The sequence below is a fragment of the Myotis nattereri genome (genome assembly GCF_964212035.1).
Source record: "Myotis nattereri genome assembly, chromosome: 1".
NCBI classification, from domain to species: Eukaryota; Metazoa; Chordata; class Mammalia; order Chiroptera; family Vespertilionidae; genus Myotis; species Myotis nattereri.
This window is the reverse complement of record NC_138075.1, coordinates 220,984,958-220,998,202: the sequence shown is the minus strand read 5'-3', so window position 1 is coordinate 220,998,202 and position 13,245 is coordinate 220,984,958.

Genomic DNA, 13,245 nt, shown 5'->3' with positions numbered 1-13,245 from the left:
AAATAAAGACAGAAATAAAAAGAAATGGAAAGAAATAGAGAAAGAAATAAGAAATGAAGGAAGACAATGAAAAAGAGAGAAAGAAAGAAAGAAGAAAGAAAGAAAAAAGAAAGAGAGAGGAAAAGTTCTCTCTTTTATATATTGAAATGCCAAACAATAAATGCAGAAGAAATGGTGGAGTTCGTATATAGATTATTTTTAAACTATTCAGAATAATTAAAGAATCAGAAATGGATACTAAAGCCAGTAGTAAAAGCTTGACAAGGAACAAGATACTTACATAATTCCCATGTGTTTCCCAAAAATTATTTACCTATTATAAATGAAATGGTAAAACGATACTAGAGTGAAGAAACCTGAAAAACACCATCTATATCAGGCTATCAAAGTCAAATTCACCAATAATGGGTGAAACCTATATTGTGCTTTTTTATAAGATGCACTAAGAAGGACACAATACAACACTTATACATGAGTAGCCCTGCACACAAATCTGCATGCCGCTAGCTCTCTGCGGAGCCTGGCCACTCCGCGCCTGCTGCCCAGAGGCTCTCCACAGCCCAGAGGCCCATCCTCAGACCTGTGCAGAATGCATGTCTCATCTCTGGGGCGATGACACAAGTGTTTCCCCCTCGACCCCCACCCCCCCACCCCGGCCGCTCCATGCCCACTACCCAGAGGATCTCCGTGGCTGGGGTGGAACACTTGCCTCATTGCCATGGCAATGAAGCAAGCATTCCGCCAGGCCACTCACACTGCCCACTCTCAGCGGCCAACCCCCCCAGGATTAGGGGACTCCAGCGGGGCTGAGAGGACTGGGTGTTGTCATCCTGTGGCTATGGGCACCACCATCTTTGTGGCAGAGTGACAGTGAATTTGCATATTAGCCTTTTATTAGATAGAATTGGTCCAGTAAACACAACCTGGATCTTATCACAAGGAAGCATCAGACAAACTCAAACTGAGAAACATTCTACAAAATGAAACAAAGCAAAATAAAAAATATTGCCTGCATTCTTCAAAAGTGTTAAATTTCATGTAATAAACAGAATTCTGAAAAATTGATACAAATTAAAGATCAAATACACAAGGCGCTAAAGTGTTCTGTTTATACAGTTTATTCTGAAATGGACCAGATATTTGTATATCAGACTAATTATGAATTTCAAAACAGTTTACTTTGGACCCCACTCTTTAAATTCTGTCTTGATTCATTTGAACCACATTACCCACTTCCATGTAGTATCTTACATTTTGGGGCATAGATTTTTGATCATTGAATGGACCTAATGTACTGGTATGTTCTAAGAGAAATTTTTCCATTACAAAACAATTGATATGCCATAGTAGTAAATAAAATAAAATGCCTATGTATTTAAGGCAAACATATGGCAACCATCTGAAAAAAAGGTCAAGAAAGTAATAACAAGTGACTACTGCTATAAGAACTTTAAAACTATCTATATTACTTTCTGCCCTATAAAAATAATGAAGGTTTAGAAAACTCTACAGTAAATATTTTGTTGATTTCTCATACAACTTTATAACCATCTTCTGTTTATAACTTCAAAGAAACTTTTGTATTTTGCAATGTTTTTAATACTTTACCAGTTGTAAGTGAAATTCAGCTTTATAAAGAAATTGCTAAGAGGCTGGACTATAGATATTTTTAAGTGGTATTAACTACATTGAATATCGTGCAATGCTAAAGGTTTGATTAAAAAATTTAACATAAAATATAGTTTAAAGGCCTACTCATTTAGAAATCAGATTTTTATTGTTAAATAGCTATGGAAAATCATAAGAAGGTTAAGAAAAATAAATGCCTAGTCAATATCATGTTGATCTCTTTATTAAAATGCATGCTATAAAACAATATCATGTTTACTTAATAAAAATGTTAATAAATCACCAACTATGATAAGCTCTGAGCGATATTCTGAGAATTGTGGTTATTCATATGTGACCTGGCTTAGATGGGGCTTTCAAAGCTGAAGACAGAATTATATTCCAAGGTGTGGAGGAGAAGTTGAAATGCTTTATTCTTATCCTTAAATGACATTTCCCTTTTCCATTACAAAATTCAGAATTATAAAGAAATTAGGCAAATTGGAAAAAGCTGGTAGAGCCCAATCCTTTGTTTTTATAAAAATGTTGATGTAATAAGAGTGAGAAAATGTAGCCATGTTTCCATTTATATCATGCGATTTTTCAAACCTTTCAGGTTCGGCAAGATATAGCACATGGTCCTCTCAGCTCTTTTCCTTCCTTATTTTGAAACCCAGACATTTTTCAGGGAAATGCAATCCTTATGCTCTTCATTCCTTTCCACTTAACACATCAATGAGTGGCTCTACATAAGATATTTGACATTCAGTATAAATTTCTTTTTTTCTCCTTAAACATAGGAATCTCTTTTTTTTTTGCAAAGGGTAAACAAATCAAAGTATTTAACTTCAGCTTGATTTCATCAAGTAGTGTAAAACTCTGTGTACCTGTGTGTGTATGTACTACTTTTGACAAAGCAGATTTCTTCCTCTGTTCTAAAAACTGTATAGACATGATAACAAGAGCATGGAAGAGTAAGGACAGAGAGAATACATGTTCAGCATCAACAAAAATAATCATCCTTGAAGAAAATGTCAAGAGAATAATGAGTATACAATGTACATGAATAATAGTTTCATTCCATAATATATTTCTTCCACTGCTTAAGTTGCATTCATTTGTACTAAATAATTTATAAATTAATGTTACAGGGAAAGTAACATCTAATACTTAATGAAAACCACCCACACTATTTTTAATATACATATTTATTAATTTTCACATACTTTTTAATATATATATAATTGATGTGAGGGGAAGGGAGAGGAAGAGAGATAGATATATGAGTGATGAGAATCATTGATTGGCTGCCTCCTGAATGCCCCTTACTAGGGATGGAGCCAGCAACCCTGGCATGTGTCCTGACCTGGAATCAAACTGTGACTTCCTCATTCATAGGTCAATGCTCAACCACTGAGTCACACCAGCCAGGCAATTTTCACATAATTTTGAGAATTAAGAATAATTGTTTACATTATACAAATGAGAAATTTAAGGCATTGAGAGGTTATGTGTTTTCCCTAGTTGCACACCTTTAATTAGGTGCTGGAGACAGGATTCTCCTGGATTGCAAAGTCAGGGATTTTAAAATACTTAATGCTTTTTCATTCTAGCTGGCATATGGACCACTATTATCCTCTAATTTATTTAAAAAATAAGTTAGTTTGATTTGGTTCAATCTGCATTATACTTTAGTTCACTAATATTAGAAACATGTAAGAGATCACCTATCAGTAAAATTGTATGCTTCTTCACATGATTTTAAGTCCTTTGTGATAGCATCAAAATGAGATCAATTCAGTGTCCTGGCTGTCACATTCAAACATGATTCTTCTTTGCAGAAGATTGATATCTTGATGTTAAAGAAATCCATTATTAAATGTATTAATAAGACATACAAGATCATAAATTTGGAATGGAGATTACTGGTAAGGAGCCAAAGGAATTCACTTGGTAAAATTCTTTACCTAGAACTTTTCATAACAAATTCTATGAAATGTATTTTCCCATGATATTCTTATTTAAATGTGGTGAAGCAACTATATACAGAAGTCACCCTGCTATTAAAACTAAACTTAGGTCCTAAAAGCTACTTTTGATTTTCATTACAGAAACTTAAAGAATTATATACATTCACTGACTGTAGAAAAGCTGAGAAAACTTGTTCCTTGTAGAAAATAATCATTGAGTTGAGTAAATTTATAGAAAATTCTTTTGGCCATTTTCTCAAAAGAGAGTGGATATATGCTTCCATAAATAAGATATGAGCCTTATTATTATATTAGAAAATCAGAGAATGGTTCTGGTAGTGGTGATATAATCATGGATATGCATGCATGTGCTCTTTGTCTGCCATAGAGTTTACCACTTAAAGAAGGTTGAGTTTAAGGTACTCATCTGAGTGAAACGGATAGATGCATAAACAGGTAAAGCAAATACAGTATTTACTGCTCCATTTTAACCCCAAAGTTGGCATCTTCTACTAGATTCATTTTTTTTTTCTTTGTGGCTGTATAATGTATTGGATAAAAGTTACAAAGAAATACTTTTCAGTTAAACTTTGAAAAGATCATTTAAGGAAACTGAGTTATCCCCTAAATAAGAAATGGGCCACAGGTGGCATATATCCAACCTCCCAGAATAGCTGTATTTTTTATTACTTCCACATCCCTCTCATAACACCCATTGCAGTGTATATATATTTTTTGGCAATTGTTATTCTACCTGCTGAATCTGTCTATTTTTGAAAGCTTTTGTTGCAGTGTCAAACTATAAGGGTGGATTCCTCTCCTTGCAGTTCTACCAGTTTTTCTCTCATGCATTCTGATGCTCCATTGTTAAGCACATACACATTAAACATTATTGTATAAAGATAATTGACTCCTTTACCCTTATATAATGTCCTTTGTCATCCCACTGGAGTTATCAACTCTCTGAGTTGCCCATGCTCAGCCTCTCGCAATTTATCAAGTACAGTTCAGACCTTCCTACCCCATCATTGGTTTCCATGGAGGCTTCTGCTCATGGGCCTCTGCTCCAGTAAGCATCAACTCCTCATATTTGCTTATTCATCTCTCCAGTTGTTGATTTTTAAGTTTGTTCAGCTTTTTATTTGCTGTTAGGATGTAGTGGCAACTTGAAAGCTTCTTATATGAAGAAACAGTAACCAGAAGTCTATTTGTTCTTTCTAATAAGACTATGAAGTTCCACAGGACAATCTCTTGGAGATTGGAGGTATAGAGAGGTATGGAGAGGGAGAGAGAGATGGAAACATAAATGATGAGGGAGAATCATTGATCAGCTGCCTCCTGTATTCCCCACACTGGGGATCAAGGCCACAATCTGGTTCATAGGTCGATGCCCAACCACTGAGCCGTGCTGCAGGACACAATCGCCCTCTTTTATTTAACTCTGTATTCTTCAGTGATTCAAGTCTCAAGGAAGACCACCACCTTAGATAAGCTTTGTGAATTAAATAATTACATTTAATTATCATTAAGTAATTAAAGTTGCTGAATCATACTTATGCCCTTTTCCTTCTGCTTGTCCTACATTCTGATCAGTTTCAACAAGTCCTGTCTGTGGTGAAGGTGAAACTTCCCTCTTTGAATGGAATACAAGATTGGATGAACAAGAGGGTCTCTGACAAGTCACTGTAAGGATTTCAAATATCTACTCCAGAAAAGCAACAAGAACACTGGCAAAAATGTGAAACTTATGGTTCACTTCTTGAATAGAATGTATTCCAGGAGAGAATGGAATGGCATCTTTAAAGTTATGGAAAAATATTATCAACACTAAATTCTATATCCAGTAAACATGTCCTTTAAAAGTGATGGGACCTCAGAGGGATGGTAGGGGAGGGTGGGGGTAAGGGGGAGAGATCAACCAAAGGACTTATATGCAAGCATATAGGCCTAACCATTGGACACAGACAACAGGGGTTGAAAGCATGAGTCAGGGGGATGGGGGGGTAATGTGGAGATAAGGACACATATGTAATAGCTTAATCAATAAAGAAATTTAAGAAGGAATGAAACTAAGATGGCGGCATAGGTAAAAACCGGAAATTGCTGCCTCCCACAACAACTTCAAAAATACAATGAAAAGACAAAACGGACATCATCCAGAACTACAGGAAGGCTGGCTGAGTGGAAATTCTACAACTAGAAGGAAAAATAAAAGCACACTGAGACTCTGAGGAGCTGCGGAAGTAAAGTGCAGAGGTACGGAGGCTCGCGCGCACAGAAAGGGGCGGGCACATGAGGACGAGGCTGTCTTTTTGAATCGGGACGGAGTCACAAGCTCCCGACTGCTCTGAACTCCGGTTCCGGGAAGTCTCTGGGGACCCAGGACTCATATGGAGAGAAACTGGACTGTCTGGCAGCAGGCAGAACTCGGAACTTGAGGGCGGCTTTCCCTCAGAGGTGCTTGCAGCAATTACCGGGACACTGAGACATGCAGCCCCTTAGGGCAGGGCTGAGGATCCGCCATAGCTGCTTGCTCTGCCCTTTGATTCCCTGAGACCCCGCCCCACCCCGGCTGCGGCAGAGGCTTTTGCATATGAATGCCCTGGCCCTTTGCAACCTGAAAATTACCTAACAAATTGCAGCTGGGCCAGACAGACCCAGAACTTCCAAGAGAAGGCCCAAGGCCCCACATCAGCTTGCATTGCTTCACAGCTGGGCCTCATCTGGTCACCTCCAAACTCTAAAAAAGGAAGGGGAATCTGCAGTTCTCTTCTTAGCTCCTGCTGGGTAACCTCAGGCATAGGCTAAATTAGCACCACCTTAGATCCAAGAGCCAGTGAACCCAGTGGTCAGAGTGGGACCATCCAGATTACAACTCCTCAGATCCATAAGGGACACACTCAGGGGGCACACTCAGTGCGCACCAAAGCCCCACTGAAGCAAGTCTTGCCCTAGAAGGGTGTCTTCAACACAGAAGTTCTCCCACTGCAGACACAGCTGATTCTCACTGCCAATTGGCCTGGAGGTCAATTCCTCCCAGTGATACCAACAGCAATCAAGGCATACTTACAACGAGACTGTGCACAAAGCCCACAAGGGGGTGCACCAAGAGTGTCCACCTCAGGTAACTGGGGAGGCTGAGCCACTGAGCCCTACAGGACACCTAGCACACAAAGCCACTCTATCAACACAGGGAAGCATAAAAAATGTGGAGACAAAAAAACAGGTCACAAATGACAGAAATGGAGGAAAGCAAACGACTGGCTATAGAGCTCAAAACCACGTTTACAAGGTTTTTCAAGAATTTTATGGAAACCACTGATAAATTTAGTGAGACCCTGGAGGATATGAAAAAAGACCAACTAGAAATTACGCATACACTGACTGAAATAAAGAATAATATACAGAGATCCAACAGCAGACAAAAGGATCCCAAGAATCAAGTCAAAGATTTGAAATACGAAGAAACAAAAAATACTCAACCGAAAAAGAAAAAAGAAAAAAGATTCCAAAAATATGAAGATAGTGTAAGGAACCTCTGGGACAACTTCAAGCGTACCAACATCAGAATTATAGGGGTACCAGAAGAAGAGAGAGGGCAAGATATTGAAAACCTATTTGAAGAAATAATAACAGAAAACTTCCCCTACCTGGTGAAAGAAATAGACTTACAAGTCCAGGAAGCGCAGAGAACCCCAAACAAAAGGAATCCAAAGAGGACCACGCCAAGACACATCATAATTAAAATGCCAAGAGCAAAAGACAAAGAGAGAATCTTAAAAGCAGCAAGAGAAAGACAGTCAGTTACCTACAAGGGAGTACCCATAGGACTGTCAGCTGATTTCTCAACAGAAACCATGCAGGCCAGAAGAGAGTGGCAAGAAATATTCAAAGTGATGAACAGCAAGAACCTACAACCAAGATTACTTTATCCAGCAAAGCTATCATTCAGAATTGAAGGTCAGATAAAGAGCTTCACAAATAAGAAAAAGCTAAAGGAGTTCATCTCCACCAAACCAACATTATATGAAATGCTAAAAGGTATTCTTTAAGAAGAGGAAGAAGAAAAAGGAACTCTTACCATTTACCACAGCATGGATGGAACTGGAGAGCATCATGCTAAGTGTAATAAGCCAGTCAGAGAAGGATAAACACCACATGATCTCACTCATTTGTGGAATATAATGAACAACATAAACTGATGAACAAGGACTGATCCAGAGACGGAGAGGCATTGATTGGACTGTCAGGCCTTGGAGGAAATGTAGGGGAGGGTGGGGGTAAGGGGGAAAGATCAACCAAAGGACTTATATGCAAGCATATAGGCCTAACCAATGGACATGGACAACAGGGGGGTGAGGGCATGAGCGGGGGGGGGGGGGGGGGGGTAGGGGGTAATGTGGGGATAAGGACACATATGTAATATCTTAATAAAAAATATATTTAAAAAAGAAATTTAAAAAAATGATGGTAAAAAAATAACTTCTCCAGAAAAGTGAATATTGAATGAATTTGTCACCAGCAGCCAATTGGAGCATTGTCATATTAAATATAACTCATTGTATAAAAAAAGAATCTATAAGCCTATACTTACATAGGAAAATAAATGAATATAAAAAATGAATCTGAGGAAATAGAACACTTTCTTATAGAGCAATGCAATATAGAAGTCATGATGTATTAGAAAATAATAACTTGATGCTAAAATCTGTTGGTTAAAGATTAATGAGAAAGAGGATAATTACATAGCTGTGTGATCTTTATGCATTACATATTAATACAATGAGAAAATCAGTATCTATACAGTGGAGAAATTTGCAGACACCTCATTAACTACATTATCAAAGTTATCATTACCAACATGGGAATAAATGAATCTTATTCTTCCTGCTATTATGCACTGAGAAGGAAATATAACTTTTGTGGCATTTCTTCCAAAAATGTATTTCTTGAATTTCATCTTGAGAAAATATTAAGCAACTTTAAAATGTGAAACATTCCATAAAATAACCAACCAGTAATCTTAAGGAATATCAAGCTGATGAAAAATAAAACATGAAGAAATGATCTATACTAATAAAAGGGTGATAGGCTAATTAGACCAGATAGACTGGACATCTTCCAGACATTCTTCCTGACAAAGCTGGGGGTGTGGCTGGCCTTCAAACCACCAGCAGCCCCTTGCCTATGCCAGCCCCACCCCCAGCGGGGACCCTCACCCTGATCAGGGGGCCCCCTTCAGGGCAGGCCAGCTGGCTCCCACCCATGCACCAGGCCTCTATCCTATATAATAAAAGGGTAATATGCAAATTGACCCTAATGGCAGAACGACCAGAATGACCGCTGGACCAGTCACTATGAGGCACACTAACCACCTCTTGGTCTCTTTCCCTGGCTGGCAGGCTCCGATGGATTGATGACAAATGGGGAACAGGGGTAGGTGGCGGCAAGGGGCGGGGCCAGCTGTGGGCAGCTTGGAAAGATGACCCTGATCACAGGCCAGGCCTAGGGACTGTACCCATGCTCGGATTTCATGCACCAGGCCTCTAGTCCATAATAAAGAGACTAATGAGACATTATAGTTAAACAAAAGGCATGATCCTAGATTACTAGTACATCCTGAACCAGGGTGAAGGAAATAGCTATACATCTGCAATGTATGAGATTGTAATGTCAACTCTGGTTATTCAAGAGTATTTTTCAATGTCAGATTTTACATTTTAATAAATTAATTATTGTTTTGAAAGAAAGTGTCCTGTTCTTAGAAAAATAAACAATTTATCTAATTTATTCTCAACTGTTTATACACACACATTCAAGATTTACAATATGCATTTTTAAGCTGTCAAATAATATGATATTGAAACAGAAATTTGTGGGGTAAAATAGGACAGGTTTAGGAAATTTTAGAAATTTTGTAAAATAAGAGGACCATGGAGGAAGCAGAGGGCTGCAGAGCAGCAGAAGGTATATTTCCATAGAATAAGGAAGCTGAAAAGCTGCAACAGGTACATTTCCATAGAATGAGGGATCTGGAAACAGCAAAAGGTCTATATTTACAAAATAAAAAGAAGGAAGTCCTTCATCCAGAAGGAGAAGAAGAAAGCCCAAAGGGAATTGGAAAACAATAAGGAAAGAGAGGGGAGAACCTCACATGTCCCATGTGAGATTCAACCTTTGAGCCCAGGAGTTTCTATAGTAACCCGTCTAAGGGAATAGTGGCCAATCAGAAGGGATATCAAGGCCTTTATAAGCCATAGGGAATAGGAACTCAGTGGGACCCTTACCCCCTCCTACTTGGGAGCCTGTTTTGTGGGACCCTTTCCCTCCCTATGTGGGAGTCTATACTTATTCTTCAATAAATCTCCACGTTTGCTATACTACTTTCTGTCCATGGATTCATTCTTCGATTCCGGTGGACAAAGAATCCAGGTTCCAGTCCAAAAATTTCATCTCAATACCATTTCATATATGATATAAAACCTAACAACAGTATATATTGAACTCCAACTCCTATTCTTTGTATCAATGCTTTTATATATTTAACTTGTACATGTACATATCTTATAAACTGTGCAATTTATCACCATTGTTATTGGTTCAGAGAATCAATTATTTTATTGGCATTAGAATTCAAAAGAAAATATATCTACCATCACATTTTATATTTTGCTGCTCTTCTTTTATTTCTGAAGCTCTGAGTTTCCATCATGAAGAATTTTTCTCTGTCTGAAGATTTTCCTTTACTTGTTCTATATTCAAGTTAGCTGCCAGTGATAAAATCTTTTGGCTTTTGCTTGTCTGAAAGGGTCTTCATTGCACTTTAAAGTATAAAGTATATTTTTGTTGGCTATAAAAATTGTAGGTTGATTTTTATATTCATTCAGTACTTTAAATGTTTCTGGCTTCCATTTATTTCAATAAAAGGTTTACCATCATTTTTATTGTTAGTGTTCTTTGTAATGTTCCCCCATACCTAATTGCTTTTCATATTTTTGTCTTTATCACTAGTTTTTAGTAATTTATAATGTGTCTTGTTGTAGTATTCTTGTATTTATACTGTGTAGGTTTTACTAAACTTCTTAGACCTGTTAGTTTATAGTTTTCTTCAAACTTGGAAATAAATTCAGCCATTCTTTCTTCAAATAATTATTATACATTCCCTCTCACCTGCCATTTCACCTTGGGACTCTAATTACATGTATATTTGACCACTCAATATTTTTCCACAGGACTCTAATTTCCAACCACTAGCCTCCATTATTTTCCTTCTATCTCTTTTAAAAAGTAGTTTCCAATTCTTTGTCTTCATGGTAATTGATTTTATTCTCAGTATTGTTTTATTTGCTTTTAAACCCATTCCTCAAATTTTCTTACAAATCTCAGATATTGTATTCTTACCTCTAGAACTTTAATTTGCTTATTTCTATAATTTCAATTTTTCTTCTTGCTATGTGTTTTCTAGTCTTCCTTAAACATATTTATAATAACAGTTTAAAGCAGCGGTTCTCACCCATGTGGGTCGCAACCCCTTTGGGGGTCGAACGACATTTCCCAGGGGTCACCTAAGACCATCGGAAAACACATACATAATTATATATTGTTTTTGTAATTAATCACTATGCTTTAATTATGTTCAATTTGTAACAATGAAAATATATCCTGAATATCAGATACTTGCATTAGGATTCATAACAGTAGCAAAATTACAGTTATGAAGTAGCAACAAAAATAATTTTATGGTTGGGGGTCACCACAACATGAGGAACTGTATTGAAGGGTCGCAGCATTAGGAAGGTTGAGAACCACTGGTTTAAAGCCTTTTCCTGGTAGTTCCATTTTCTCTGTCATTTCCAGTTTTGTTTCTATAACTTCTTTTTTATCCTGACTATGCTTGTATTTTCTTGTTTCTTTGCTCGTTTAATACATGTTGGTCAATGACAGACATTGTGTTTATGTTGATGAATACAGGTATTATGTTGTTCCTTCAAAGGATGTTGAAAGGCTCTTTTTTCTTTTTTTGTAGACTCTTAAATTACTTACAGATCACCTTGATTCTTATGAAGTTTGATTTTAAACTCCATTCAAATGCTTCTAGCATAGTTTTTACTCTCTTGCTCCTTTAGGCTTACCATCAACGTGGGACCTCTGGGATCCCTCTTGAACTATCCAAATGTTAACTGTAATCTCTACTCTGGTTAGCTGGAATTCAAATGTCTTCCAGCCCTGTATATGTTCTGGAGATTTTTCAGCTAATAGCTCCTTGATAGGTTGGTTGGCTAGTTTTGCCCAGCCTCATGGATTTTCTTTAAGCATGTGCAGTTTAATATTCAGAAAGAGACCCTGCAGATCTTGGGAACTCTTTCTCTGAGGAGCTCCTTTATTATGCTGGTCCACAAATTCCAAAGCTGTTGTTTTCTCTGAACACTTTGCTTCTCAGCTCAGTGAGACTTATTTCCTTGATCTTTATGTTTTTATTCTTTCATGAACAGCGGTATGGGACAAGTGTCTCTGGGGAAAAAATAAGCTTACTTATCTGTTCCCCTTTCAAAGATGCCAGTTTTATATTGACTATTATCGTTTATCTGAAAGCAGGTTCTCATATAATTTTTTCAGTTTTCTAGTTCCCCAGTTCTGGTAACTTCAACATAATTTCAAACAGAAACTGCCATATAGATTCATACAAAATTAAAATTTTATGTATTTGGTTAGTGTATTTGGCACCCTGAGCATGAAAACCATGGTTCAAAATATTTGCCTTAAGACCACCCAGTCATTGTTGCCTAATGTTTGGTCCTGTTTGATATTTAAAACTCACTATGATTTTTAATGTCTTAGAAATAAGCTTCTGCTTTCAACGCCTTCAAATTTTGGTTAAAGCCAAATGTATTTATGAATATAAGGCATGTTTTTTAAAATAGAAGTTAGTTTTATTTGTTTAAGATAAATTATTTTATAATAAAAAACATTTTTGACTCTAATAAAAAGAAAATATAGTATTCTCAGCTAAGAAAAACATATGGACTTTTGAAGATTGTCTGTTTTTTGGACTACCATAGGGATTGTCCATGTTGTATTAATTTTCTTGGTATTTCTTGGCTTCATGTGTGTCATGACTGGCTATGACATTTTTGGACTCATAACAATCTCATAAATGTTCTTCTCTTCAGTTTAAATTTATTTAGTGAAGGGAGCTTGTTGTGAGTCCTTAAGTTAAAGGAGGAGGGGAGAAAAGATGGTTAGGTTTCTAAATTCTCCAAATTCTCTAATGCAACCCCAATCATTGCAATAATAATTCTCCTCCTCCTCCTTGTCCTCCTCTTCGTCCTCTTCCTCCTCCTCTTCCTTCCTCTTTTTCTTCTTCCAGATCATTGTTGTACTTTTTGAAATGTTAGTGTCTCTAAATTTCAAGTGGTTATCAATATAATCTCATTTTACTACATATAACTGTAATGTTGTATATCAGCAGTACATTTAGAACACAATAAAATTATCTGGAAGTATTATAAAATTATCCCTGAAGTTATCAAGTAGTAGCTCCATTTTCAACAGCATGGACAGACCTTGAGAATATTATGCTAAGTTAAATAAATCAGTCAGAAAAAGCTAAGAACCATATGATTTCACTCATATGTAGGATATAAAACTGAAACTTGTGAACACAAGC